The sequence below is a fragment of the Pteropus medius genome, unplaced genomic scaffold (assembly GCF_902729225.1).
Source record: "Pteropus medius unplaced genomic scaffold, Ma_sr-lr_union100, whole genome shotgun sequence".
Lineage (NCBI taxonomy): Eukaryota > Metazoa > Chordata > Mammalia > Chiroptera > Pteropodidae > Pteropus > Pteropus medius.
This window is the reverse complement of record NW_024346501.1, coordinates 686,637-697,900: the sequence shown is the minus strand read 5'-3', so window position 1 is coordinate 697,900 and position 11,264 is coordinate 686,637. Positions and strand designations below refer to the sequence as shown.

At 40.6% G+C, this 11,264-nt stretch overlaps 1 pseudogene; it reads right to left on the bottom strand.

Moving 5' to 3' along the window:
- Positions 1-6,704: 6,704 nt before the first annotated feature.
- LOC120613137 (60S ribosomal protein L6-like) lies at positions 6,705-8,043 on the bottom strand (annotated as a pseudogene).
- Positions 8,044-11,264: the final 3,221 nt, after the last annotated feature.

The window sequence follows — 11,264 nt, the reverse complement described above, 5'->3', positions numbered from 1 at the left end:
AGAGGAAATTTAATTGCAGGAGGAGCTAATTAGGTCAAGAACTACTTGAAACTTCATAGCTTGTTAAATGTAGGAATAGATGGGTAGTGGGAAACAATGAGACTTATGCTTTGAGATTTTTAAAGATATGGATAATCAGTGGTCTGTTCGTTCATTGGCCGTGCCCTGTGTAATAGGCATTGTCAGTGCTGGGGATGGACATAGTTATGTACAAAGTCCCTGCTCCCTCATAAGCTCCAGAGCCCAGTAGAAGGGACACCCATGTACATAGACAGTGACAGAACAGAGCTATGCCTTAAATGAGTGGTACAGGGGAGAGAGAGTTAGCTGTAAAGTGGCATGGTCAGAAATTATCAAAGGCTTTATATGCCGTCCGTCTAAGGGTTTCTAGTTTATCCTATAGGACAAAACATTAAACGAAATGTTAAACATAGAGTTACTTTATGACAAAACAGCTCTACTCCTAGTTATACACCCAAGAGAAACAAGAACATATACTCACACAAAAAGTTGTACACAAATGTTTAAGTAGCATTGTCCACAATGGCCTAATGGTGGAAACAATTCAAATGACCATCAGTGGAGGGATCGATAAACACAATGTGACATGTACGTATGATGGAGAATTATTCACCATAGAAAGAAACAAAGTGCTGATACACACTACAGCTTAGATGTCCCTTGAAAACATTATGTTGAGTGAAAGAATCCAGATATAAAAGATCACGTATTGTATAATTCGATTTATGTGAAATGTCCAGAACAGGCAAATCTGTAGAGACAGAAAGTAGATTATTGGAAGTTGGCTTGTATACTTAAAAATAGAAAATTGTTTAGTTTGTGAATCATATCGCAATAAAGCCATGTATAAATAAATAAAAATAAATGTGACATAAACTCTGTCCCAAAAAAAAAAAAAAAAAAAAGACCGAAGGCTGGGAGACTAATGAAAAGACTTTAAAAATAGTTAGGTGATGAAGGCTCCTGAACTGAGGCTATGGCAGTGGGATAGGAGGATAGGAGGGATGCTGAATTTGTTCAGGAGACGGTAATTCTTTAGGTCTAACCGTAGACTCCTAAGGTTTTCCATAGACGTTTCTCAGGAGTATTTAATGAATAAGCTACTATGAGCATATTTATTTATATCATGGCTTTTTCAAAAAAGAATTTAAGGCAGCTCTAGTGTTTATTGATGTCAAATCTCCTTCTCACTTATGTAAGTGCTAAATCATATCCTTCTTATGTAAGACACAAATATGGGCAGACACTAGGCAGGGGAGCTGGGGCAGAGGCTGAAAGAAGAAAGACCTAAATCTTGTTTTTTACTATAAGATTAATTCAACAGACAGAAATATGAAGCATCTCTGTTTACATGTTTCTGACCACAGTCAACTGATTGCCTTGAAAATGAATTTCCAATTTGGAAATAATTTTCCAAACATGCTATCATTAGTTTGAGGGTAAACATTTAAGCGTAATAACTAAAAGCAAGTATGCCATTGCTGGGCGGGTGGCTGTTACTGGGCTGGCAGGATGGAACAGCTCTGAGACCAAAACACAGCTGGGCCTCCGGCTGGTGTTGAAGTAGAATATGCCATTACCACGAAAGCCTTTGGGGCAAAATCAAGTCAGACAGGGGCATCAGGCCCGACATCGGCAAGGCTTGGCACCGCTTAGCAGGCCGGCTCCAGCAGATGACAGAGTTTAGGGGGCTGGACATGGCTAGAGTTTTGGGGTTTAACTAGACACCAAGAAACAGGCAGGAGGTTAGATCTGAATCAGGAGATCAGGAGTAGTGTGCTGGAACCTGAAGAGCCTACAGGATTTATCACCAGACGTTTATTGAATGTTTACTGCATGTCATCCACAGCCCAAGGGTGTGTTGGTTGATCTCAGGATAAGGACTGTGTACTTCTCTGAAAAGGAGCTTTCATGATTCTCATGTAGTTAATATTTTGTTATTTAAATCCTATGAATTTCTAGATATTTTCTAAAGGATTCTTAGAAGTTACCAATGTTCCTTTAAGGTGATAGTTTATAAACACGTTACTCATTTTCAAGCTCATAGCTGAACCTCCTCAAAATATGAATATGTTTATGGTCAATAAGTAAATAGAGTTTGTTAATAGTACACAGTATACTTCAGCCTTTGCTCCATGTTTAATGAAATCATTAATCTCTGTAACCTCTACCCACAAACTAAATTGCACTGGAATTCATGAATAAGCACAGACTGTATAGCCTCACATAAAGTGTATGGATATAAAAGTATGTCTTAGTACCCTCCAGTTAGGTACCAAATTTATTCAGAATCAGTCATGTATGTCCTTTGCAGATTATTGAACAACGGAGAACCACAGATGAAATGCTAAGAGTGAAATCTAAAAAAGACTTCATTTGGTTAAAGATATAATGAGCGTGATACAAGTACTTACTTAAACCTAAATGTAAACAAACATCATGAAAGGTAAATGGGCAAAAGATATGAACAGATCACAAAAGAAGAGATATGAGTGTCTGCTATACATATGAAAAAGTGAGAAATAAATAAAAGTTAAAAGTAGAATATTAAATTGCCAACGTTTAAAAAATAATAAGACATTGGTGAGAGTGAGGTGAAATGAACATTTATACTGAGTAATGAGAGTGGTTAGTATAACCATTGTGTAAAGTAATTTGTAGCAAGAGCCTATAAAATGTTCATGCCTTTTCCCAGTATTATCATTTCTGAAAACTTATTCTCAGAAATGCTCATGAATATTTATATTAAGAATGTTCATCATAGAAGTATTTATAATAGCGAATAAGTAGAAACATCCCAAATGTCTGACAATTGGAAACTGGAAAAATCATGTAGTATCTACATAGTGTAACATTGTATAGCAATTGAAAACCATTTATTCAGTAACTCTCAAGTAAAATGGGGCAAAGCCTATGCTGTAGCAAAACCATAATTTCAGTTGTGAAAATAATTATAAAGTTTACATCTATCTTTGAGAAAAAAGATTGAGAGGATGAAAATACTATATCGAAGCATTTATGTTTTTATTCCTCAGTGGTGGAATTATAGGCAATGCTGTTTTCCAGACATTCTACTTTGAAAATCTGTTATTCTTATATTTTGCAAAAAGATATAACAATGCTTGAATCATGTTGACATGATTAAAAGAGAAACTATGTTTGACCTTCTCAAAGTGACAAAGTCTGGTGGTTGAAACAGACACAGAATTCCAGGTGATGGTATTAGTACACTTTCTTCCTGCTTCCTGGTCCATCTGGAGAATCAAGAAGAAAAAAAATTTGTTGGTCACTTTCTCAGTCTTGACCAGTCTTAATCCCAAATATAAGAAGACTGGCAGAGACAGTATGCCTGCAGAGGTGAGGGTTTTTTGGTGTTTTTCGTATTTTTCTTTTTTTTTAGGAAAGTGATTATCAGCCTCTCGTAAGGTTGGAACACAACTTCTCTTGCCCCGAGTTCTACTCTTGCCTTCATCATGATTGATTGCAGGTATCCAGGCTGAAGGGAACAACTCAACATAAAGCTCCAAGTGGGCGCGAGGAGCTCTGAAGGATGGTGGCTCTGGGTCCTTATGGCCCCAAACAACAGTTAGGTAGAACCTGTGTTCAAATAACCAACAGCTCTGGTGCTCTCTGTCTGAGTCCTTTTCCTGTGGCATCTTACACTGCTTTCTAACTTTTTAAAAGCCCTCCTCTGAGGGATAGGAGTTTCAAATGTCAGGAAGAAAGAGAGCAAAACATCTCTTCTTCCTTCTCTTTGAAAAGGACCCTACTGTCAACAGTGCCTTTTTTTTTTTTTTTTTTTTTTTAGCCTGTCTCTTCCTTTTCCTTTCTTTCCCCAAAATATGTTTCGCAGTCAGTTTGTGAAAACTAGTGTGAGCTCAGCAGCCTCTCGTACGAGGCCTTCCATCTGTAGCTTGGTCTGTATTATGTGCCATATATTTAGAATGCCTAAATTAGTAGTGTTCCATGTGCTATTTAAAGACGAGCTGGAAAGTCGGATGGAAGAGCAGGGCTATTGATCAGAACTGGCTTCTAAACGGCGTTGGCTCTCATCCTCGAACCCCAGAAGTTAGAGATATTTTGGGGACATCAAGTGAACAGATGATCTGTGAAGGCAGCTGGCTCCTGTGGTAATTAGTCTGTGGAAGCAATTGGTCATTTTCTGAATTTGGAGCAGAATTTCGCTTCTGTTTGTGCCATTCATGTTGTGGACAGAGGCCCCGCTTAAAACTCGTGGGGCTGGAAAATAAATGTGTGCACATGAACCATCACAGCTGATAGAGAGCAGTTCAGCTTGGCTTCCCAAGGTAAAAGGTTCCCAGCAAAAAGATGGAAGGAGAATTTTGTTTTTGTTTTTAATTTAAAATTGGAGATACATACTCCACTAACTGTGTTTACTAGGGATAAGGGAAGATGGTATTGTCAAGGGAGCCAGTAAAAATGCAGGATAAGACACTTCACGGTGCAGACCTCACTCATTTTTCTTTCAATGCGTGTGTATTGGGGGGTGGGGCTCCCCACACATCCAACAAGCAATTCTCTGACACCAGCTGGGTGTCCTATAATTCTATCCAATTCTGACACTGTCTACCTAGAGATAGCATCAGACTCTGCAGGTTCGGGGCCCAGTCTCACAAAACTGTCTCTGCCCACTTCAGCTGCCATCACGAGTCTAGGTTATCACCTGCACTTTTGATTGTCCAGCTATAGATTGGAGGTTCCAATAACCCCCTCTTTGGGTTCGATTAATTTTCTAGAGCAGTTCACAGAACTCAGAGAAACATTTACTTACTAGATTAGTGGCTTATTATAAAAAGATATAATAAAAGATATAGGTGAACATCTAGATGGAAAAGATCCACAGGGCAAGGTATGTGGGAAGGGGCGCAGAAACTCCCCAAACCACACATCCTTTTGGGAGTTTATGGAGGCTTCAGCAAGCAGGCATGATCAATCACTAAGTCCATGTTCAGCTCTTTTCCTTTCTCAAGAAAATGGAGGGTGGGGCTGAGAATTCCAAACTTCTAATCCTGGCTGGGTCTTCTTATGACCAGCTCTCATTCAGGAGCCCACCCAGAGTTGCCTTAGCTAAGCAAAAGACACTTCTATCACCCAGGAAGTTACAAGAGTTTCAGGAACTGGGAGCAAAGACCAAATATTAAAACAAAAGATGCTCTTAGTACTCTTATTACTTAGGAAGTTACAAGCATTTTGGGAGCTCTGTGCCAAGACCTGAAGACAGAGACCAATATATATTTTCTCTTATCTCACAGTGAGGAACGTTTATGAGACAATCCCATCCTTGTGCTGTCCTCTTTCATAAATTTGGCTTTGGAGTCATGCTGCCTGGATTTAAATCTCAGTTGAACCATTTTAACTAATTGTGTCAGGTAGGTAGGGTGCTTAACCCCTCTGACCCTCACTTTCTCTGTTTGTAAAATGGACATTATTAACACCTCATGGGGTTATTGCAAGGAATATATGGGTTAATACACATAATGCTTTTATAGCAGTGCCTGGCACAATCAATATGAATAATTATCATTACTGTTTTCGTTATTTGTTGATAGGCCTGGGGAAAGCATTTTTATAGCCCCAGAAAGTTTTCAGACTTCTTCCTTCCCCGGCTCCTCATACCCTCCTGAATTACAGTCGATTTTCTTGAAGACACCACTGAGATAGCAGCAGATTCATTTCCCTTTCTTGGCTCATCTCCAAAATATCATTTAATATAAGCATAATTATAAGTTTTTCAGTGAAGAAGCTTTTAGAAGTTTTCTTCACAAAGTCAGAATTGTGATCTTAACTCAATGTTAATTTTATGGTTATGAGTCGTCATATTTAAAATGTCTGTAGTATATTAATCATAATTTTTGTGCATACAGTATCAGTTGAAGTGACAGGGCGCCTCTTAGGAAGTGTATGATGTGGAGAATTTTCAATCTGAGATTTGATATCAATATTTATTCACATTCATTTCAGCATGCCTTGGAAGGTAAGTTTTTGTTCTTCATTTCTTTCTTTGGGCTGCTGTATTCCATTCTAAAACCCTGGGCCTTCTTTGGCTAGAGAATGCCATGATTTCATGATTCCTACAATTTTTTCCTAATGAGAATCCTGTTAGGAGATGGATGGCATAAGCAGGATAGCACAGTTGGCATTTGAAAAGATACTTCTGGACTGAGAACTACTGTGAACAGCAGACATGCGCTCAGCCCCTTAGCTGAAGCTGCAGGCAAATGTGTTAGTGTTGTGGCTTCTCACCTATTGGGGTTTATGAGCAGCTGAGTCTTTCAAAGCTTGACCGTTATTCTTATCTGAAGTTTTACCCATTATTCTTATCGACTTTCCATTCATCCTGTTAATTGCTACTAGATTCTTGTTTCTCTGGCTCAGGGCTCATTTGCTTCGCACTTTGCACGTGGTGAAGACTCTGCTCGGGGTTGACATGAGCACCCCTCCACAGTGGGCTGTGTGTCTGAGACATCCCTGTCGTAGAGACAGGGCACCCGGTGCTCTTTGGTTCTGGCATCGGTTTGACTAAGCAAGAGCAGAAGGAAAAGAAACTCATCCTTTTATTTCTGGACACCACAGCTACTACTGGGAGGTAAACTGCTAATCTCTTTTCTGTGTTGGTTGTCTTATGTGAAACCATTTGTCTTTTTTTTTTTTTTAACAGATCAGGCATTTAGGTTCTTCATCATAAACTCAGAACACTAGTTTGTGAGGATAAATACCATTTGTGAGAGCAAACACAGAGCGGAGGTAGCCCTGGAGCTGAGGGACGGCTTTGATTTTTGGCAGAATCTGCAAGACTACAGCTTTCCGATCAACTTTGCGCTGCTCTGTGATCTTGTATTTCTCTTTCTCTATGTTGAAGATCCCTGGTATCTGGGCTTGCGTAGCTTCTTATTCTTGAAGTAAGTGTCAGTGAGATGTTTGGGGATTTTCACACCGCTGATGTCAATTTTGGTGGAGGTGACAATGACAAATTTCTGGTGAGTTCTACACAGAGGAACTCGATTGAGGGACAGAAGTCCGATCACAAGTAGCAAGCCACTGCTCAGCTTCTTCAGGAAAACCATCCTCTTGCCTCTGTGATGCCAAGTGAGGATGATCAGAATGGTCCCGGGAGTGACCTGAAGTTTTCTCGAATGCCGACCGAAGGGTTTCTTGCCATGGCTCAACAGCTTTCGATGCACATCTTCAGCAGGATAATATCTAGGTATTTTGTGAAGTTTAACCACTGAGGTGCCACATTCTTGTCACCTCCAATTGGTTTTGTGACAGTAGCCAGAACCTTCTCCTTCTTTTTCTTTTCGATCTTAGATTAGCTGTTGAATACTTCCTCTTGTACATGGTCTTTCTGGAATACATGGCCAATTGGGAATACCTGCCAATTCCTCTGACCAGGAGAGGGTTCCGGCTGTAGTGGGGTTTCCCCTTCTTAGGCGTTTTGGCCTTGAGGTTACACTTCTTAACCTTGCCACCGGCATTAGCCTTCTTGGCTTCAGGCTCCTTCTCCTTAGAGTCCAGCTTGTCAGCTTTTTCACCCACCATCATGCAAGATGGGAAAGAGCAAATTGTTTGTCTTTTTAAAGCATGACTGTGTTTTAGGACCTACTTGATTTCATAGTGTTTTTTCTTTTTTAAATGTTAACATGATAGATGAGTCTCTGAGGCAGAACATGAGTAAGTGTTAAGGCACAAGCTCTCAGGAATAAAATTTAAGCCCTTTAGAATTGTCAACTTGAGAAAAAATGGAAGCAATTCTTCAGAAGAGAAGCATCCAATAAAAGTGTGAGTTAGCATTTGAATGTAGGTTACCTTTCTTCCCCCAAAATAATGGTTAAAGGATTTCTCTTTGCCTGGCTTCCTAGGAGGACATGTAGTAAATCCTGAGACCCATTCATACAGGCATTAAATAGTAGATAGCATTTTTAGTTCCCATTCATTCAATGGCATTATTGAGCACCCCCTAAGTGCCAGGCACTGTCCCAGACATTGGGGATCCAGAAGTGAAAACCCAGACACAAAGCCCAGCTCGTGAAGTATATATTCTAGTTAGAGAAGAAGATAAACAAACTGAAATAAGCAAATTATGTAGTATGAGAAAAGGGGGAAAAAATAAAGGAGTTTAAGGAGAGTGGGGGCTGCTGGGGAGAATACTACAGTCTTAAATAAGACAGACTAGACCTTGTTGAGAAGATGACAGTTAACAGAAACTTGAAGGTGAGGGAGCAAGTCATTCATACATCTGGAGGAAGAGGGTTCCAGAGAGAAGGAGCAGCTGGTGCGCTGGCTGTGGCATGCTGGGGCCAGCGTGCCGGGGCAGAGTGGGCGAGAGAGTGGAGAGCAGGAGATCAAGTCAGAGAGGGGAGGGCCCTTCCTGTGGACCATTGTGGGGACTTTGGCTTTTACCCACACTGAGTGGAGAAGACCCTGGCTGGTGTTAAGCAGAAGGGTAACATGATCTGACTCGCATTTTAAAAGGATTATTTTGGCTGCTGTGTTGAGGTAGACTGTAAGGAGATAGGGTAAAAATGAGGAGACCATTAGGTGGCTGTCGCAGAAACCAAATAGCAGATAGTGGCTTGGACCAAGATGGTGACAGTGGTGGTTAGCAGCAATTGGACTCAGGGCACATTTTGAGGATAGAACCAACATGATTTGCTAATAGATTGATGGGAGAAAGAGAGGAGTTAGAAGTGACTCTGGGGACTTTAGCCTGAGTAACTAGAAGGGTGCATTGCTGTTGACAGAGATGGGAAGAGTCTGGGGAGGGAGGGTGGGAAGAGAGGAGGAGAGTGAGAAAGAGAGAGAGTGTGTTAGCGGAAGAACAAGGGTGTGTTTTGCAAGTTGCTGATGTCTTTCAGATGCCTGAAGCTTGTTTTTCTGAGAAAATTATAAGAAAGATATTCTGATAATAGATTTTTTAACACGCATAATTTGTTCTTGAAGGTAGACCCCCTATGTAACTGATAGTGGGAATCAGTGGTTGCTGGGTTGGTGAGAACATTTTTAGTGGTGCGGCAGGGCAGATTCAAGATTGTCGTGGGTTGAGGAAAGGAAGGAGAGGAAGCGGAGTCCTTGGGTATAGACAACGTGATCTAGAACTGCTCTGTCCAGCATGGTAGCCACTCACTATTTGAAATTAAAATTAATTAAAATGATATAACATTATAAATTCTGTTCCTCACTTTCACTAGCCACATTTTCCGGTCCCAGGATCCATTTGGGAACACAGATTGAGAATATTTCCATCATGGCAGAAAATTGTATTTGACAGTGCTGATCTAGATGCTTAGCAGTGAAGGAGAGGAAAAAAATAGAGCAGCAGCTATCCTGAGATTTGTGTGTGTGTATTCAGGGGTGGCTGTGTGTGTGCGTGTGTGTGTGTGTGTGTGTGTGTGTGTGTGTGTGTGTACTTAAGTAGAGAGACATAAGCCATATGGGAAAGAGCTCACATGTGAATGCATGTGTTTGCCTCTGTCTGACCAGGTAGCTATAGTGCATAGAAAATATCCCCACCACTCCTGCCAGCATTTTGATACCCTTAAAAATTATTTCGAATACTTCTAGTTGTGTTAAAAATATTTTACTTAGGAAGAGAAAATATTGTTTTGTCCCTGAGAAAATATCGTTTATCTCCATAGTTTTTAGCTTTGCGCATAAAAAGTGGGTTGATACACGTTTGTTGATTTAGACTCTGAATTGCTATTGGGACATCAGTGGTCTAGTGATGCAATACATATATAATCACCTGTGCTGAGCACTTTCTATGCTCCAGCTACTGTGCCATGTGTTGAGGATATAGAAATGAATTTTTACTATAGAATGCATTTGCATCCCCAGTTTTGTACTCTCTCCCCCGAAGTGGTCCTAAAGTCCACTTGGGTATTATCTTGTGCTGTGATTTGGGGGTCAAAGGGAGCTTGGATAGCCTTGCTAAAGTCCTCGGCAGGGTAGTTAGCTAGAGACCTGTGATGTTATATCCCCAACTACATTGCAACTCTTGAGGTCACGCCTGTCGACATGTGTTTATTGAGGTCCTGCTAAGTGCCTACCCATTTGTTAGCTGCTGGGATGTAGCAAAGATTTAAAAATAAGATAAAATCCCTACTCTAGTTGGGAAAATGAAACGTAAATGCAAGAAGATAAAAGCAGGACCGTGAGTAGAAAGGTGCCGACTGGGAGTGTGGGGCGGACTGTGAGGGCAAGCATCAGGGCACAGAGGGGTCCAGCAGCCCGGAGTAGTGGTCAACAAGGCCGCGCAGGAGAAAGATGTGACCGTAGAGAGTAATTGTAATTTTATCAGCCTCACATGAGAATCTATTGCATTATAAGGCTAGTGTCTGATTAACGATAGCCTTTAAAACTTGGAACAAGAATTTTAACTTGATATTTCCAGCAATAGGGAATATTTTAGGTGCTTGTGCAGGGAGGTGATGAGATACAGGGGAACTTGCCAAGTGCACAGACCTAGCATCCCTCACGAGCATATGAGACCGGAGCACAGTGAGCAGGGGTGGAATGCATTGATCCTGCCTGCGCTTGACACTGTGTGAAAACTTCAGTGTCACTATTTAAGGAGAATTAAGATCTCTCCTTTCTCCTCCCAGTGCTGTCAGTGTTGTTCCTAATCTCACAGATAACTCACTGCTGGGGTAAGCTTGCTGGGGATGTGAAACGAGAAGAGAAATGAGCCCCTTTTTATAGATACACATTTTACTCTTCAGCTCTAGATACTCCAGCTCATTAGATTATTCAGAGAATTAGAGATTCCCAGTGATGCTTCAGCATCTGTGCACTTTGCTAGGTTTGTATAAAATACACTACTTGATTCCTAATTGGAATGTAAGGAGGAGGCAACTGAAATATGCATTGATGTAGTTATATATAATTCAAACTGAAAATAAACCTACCTACCACAGTGAGAATTTTTCCATTAGGCTCTGCTACAAAGAGGTATCTGTCATCCCATTGTTTATATCACTTCTGGTTCTTTAAGAATCTCAGCGTGCAGGGAGAAGTTCTTTCCTGAAGATAGGCATTTAGTGTGATTCACGGACAGGCATCTTTGAAACCTAAGTCAAGTAACGTGGCTCTCCCTCAGGTCCTTGATAAATCTCACAGCTTCTGAGGGTACTTAATGAGAAATACTAACTGTTCATATTTTCTATATCAGTATCTGCACAAATGTCTCTTAATTCTGGATATCTGCCTGGTTATTACAGCACTTC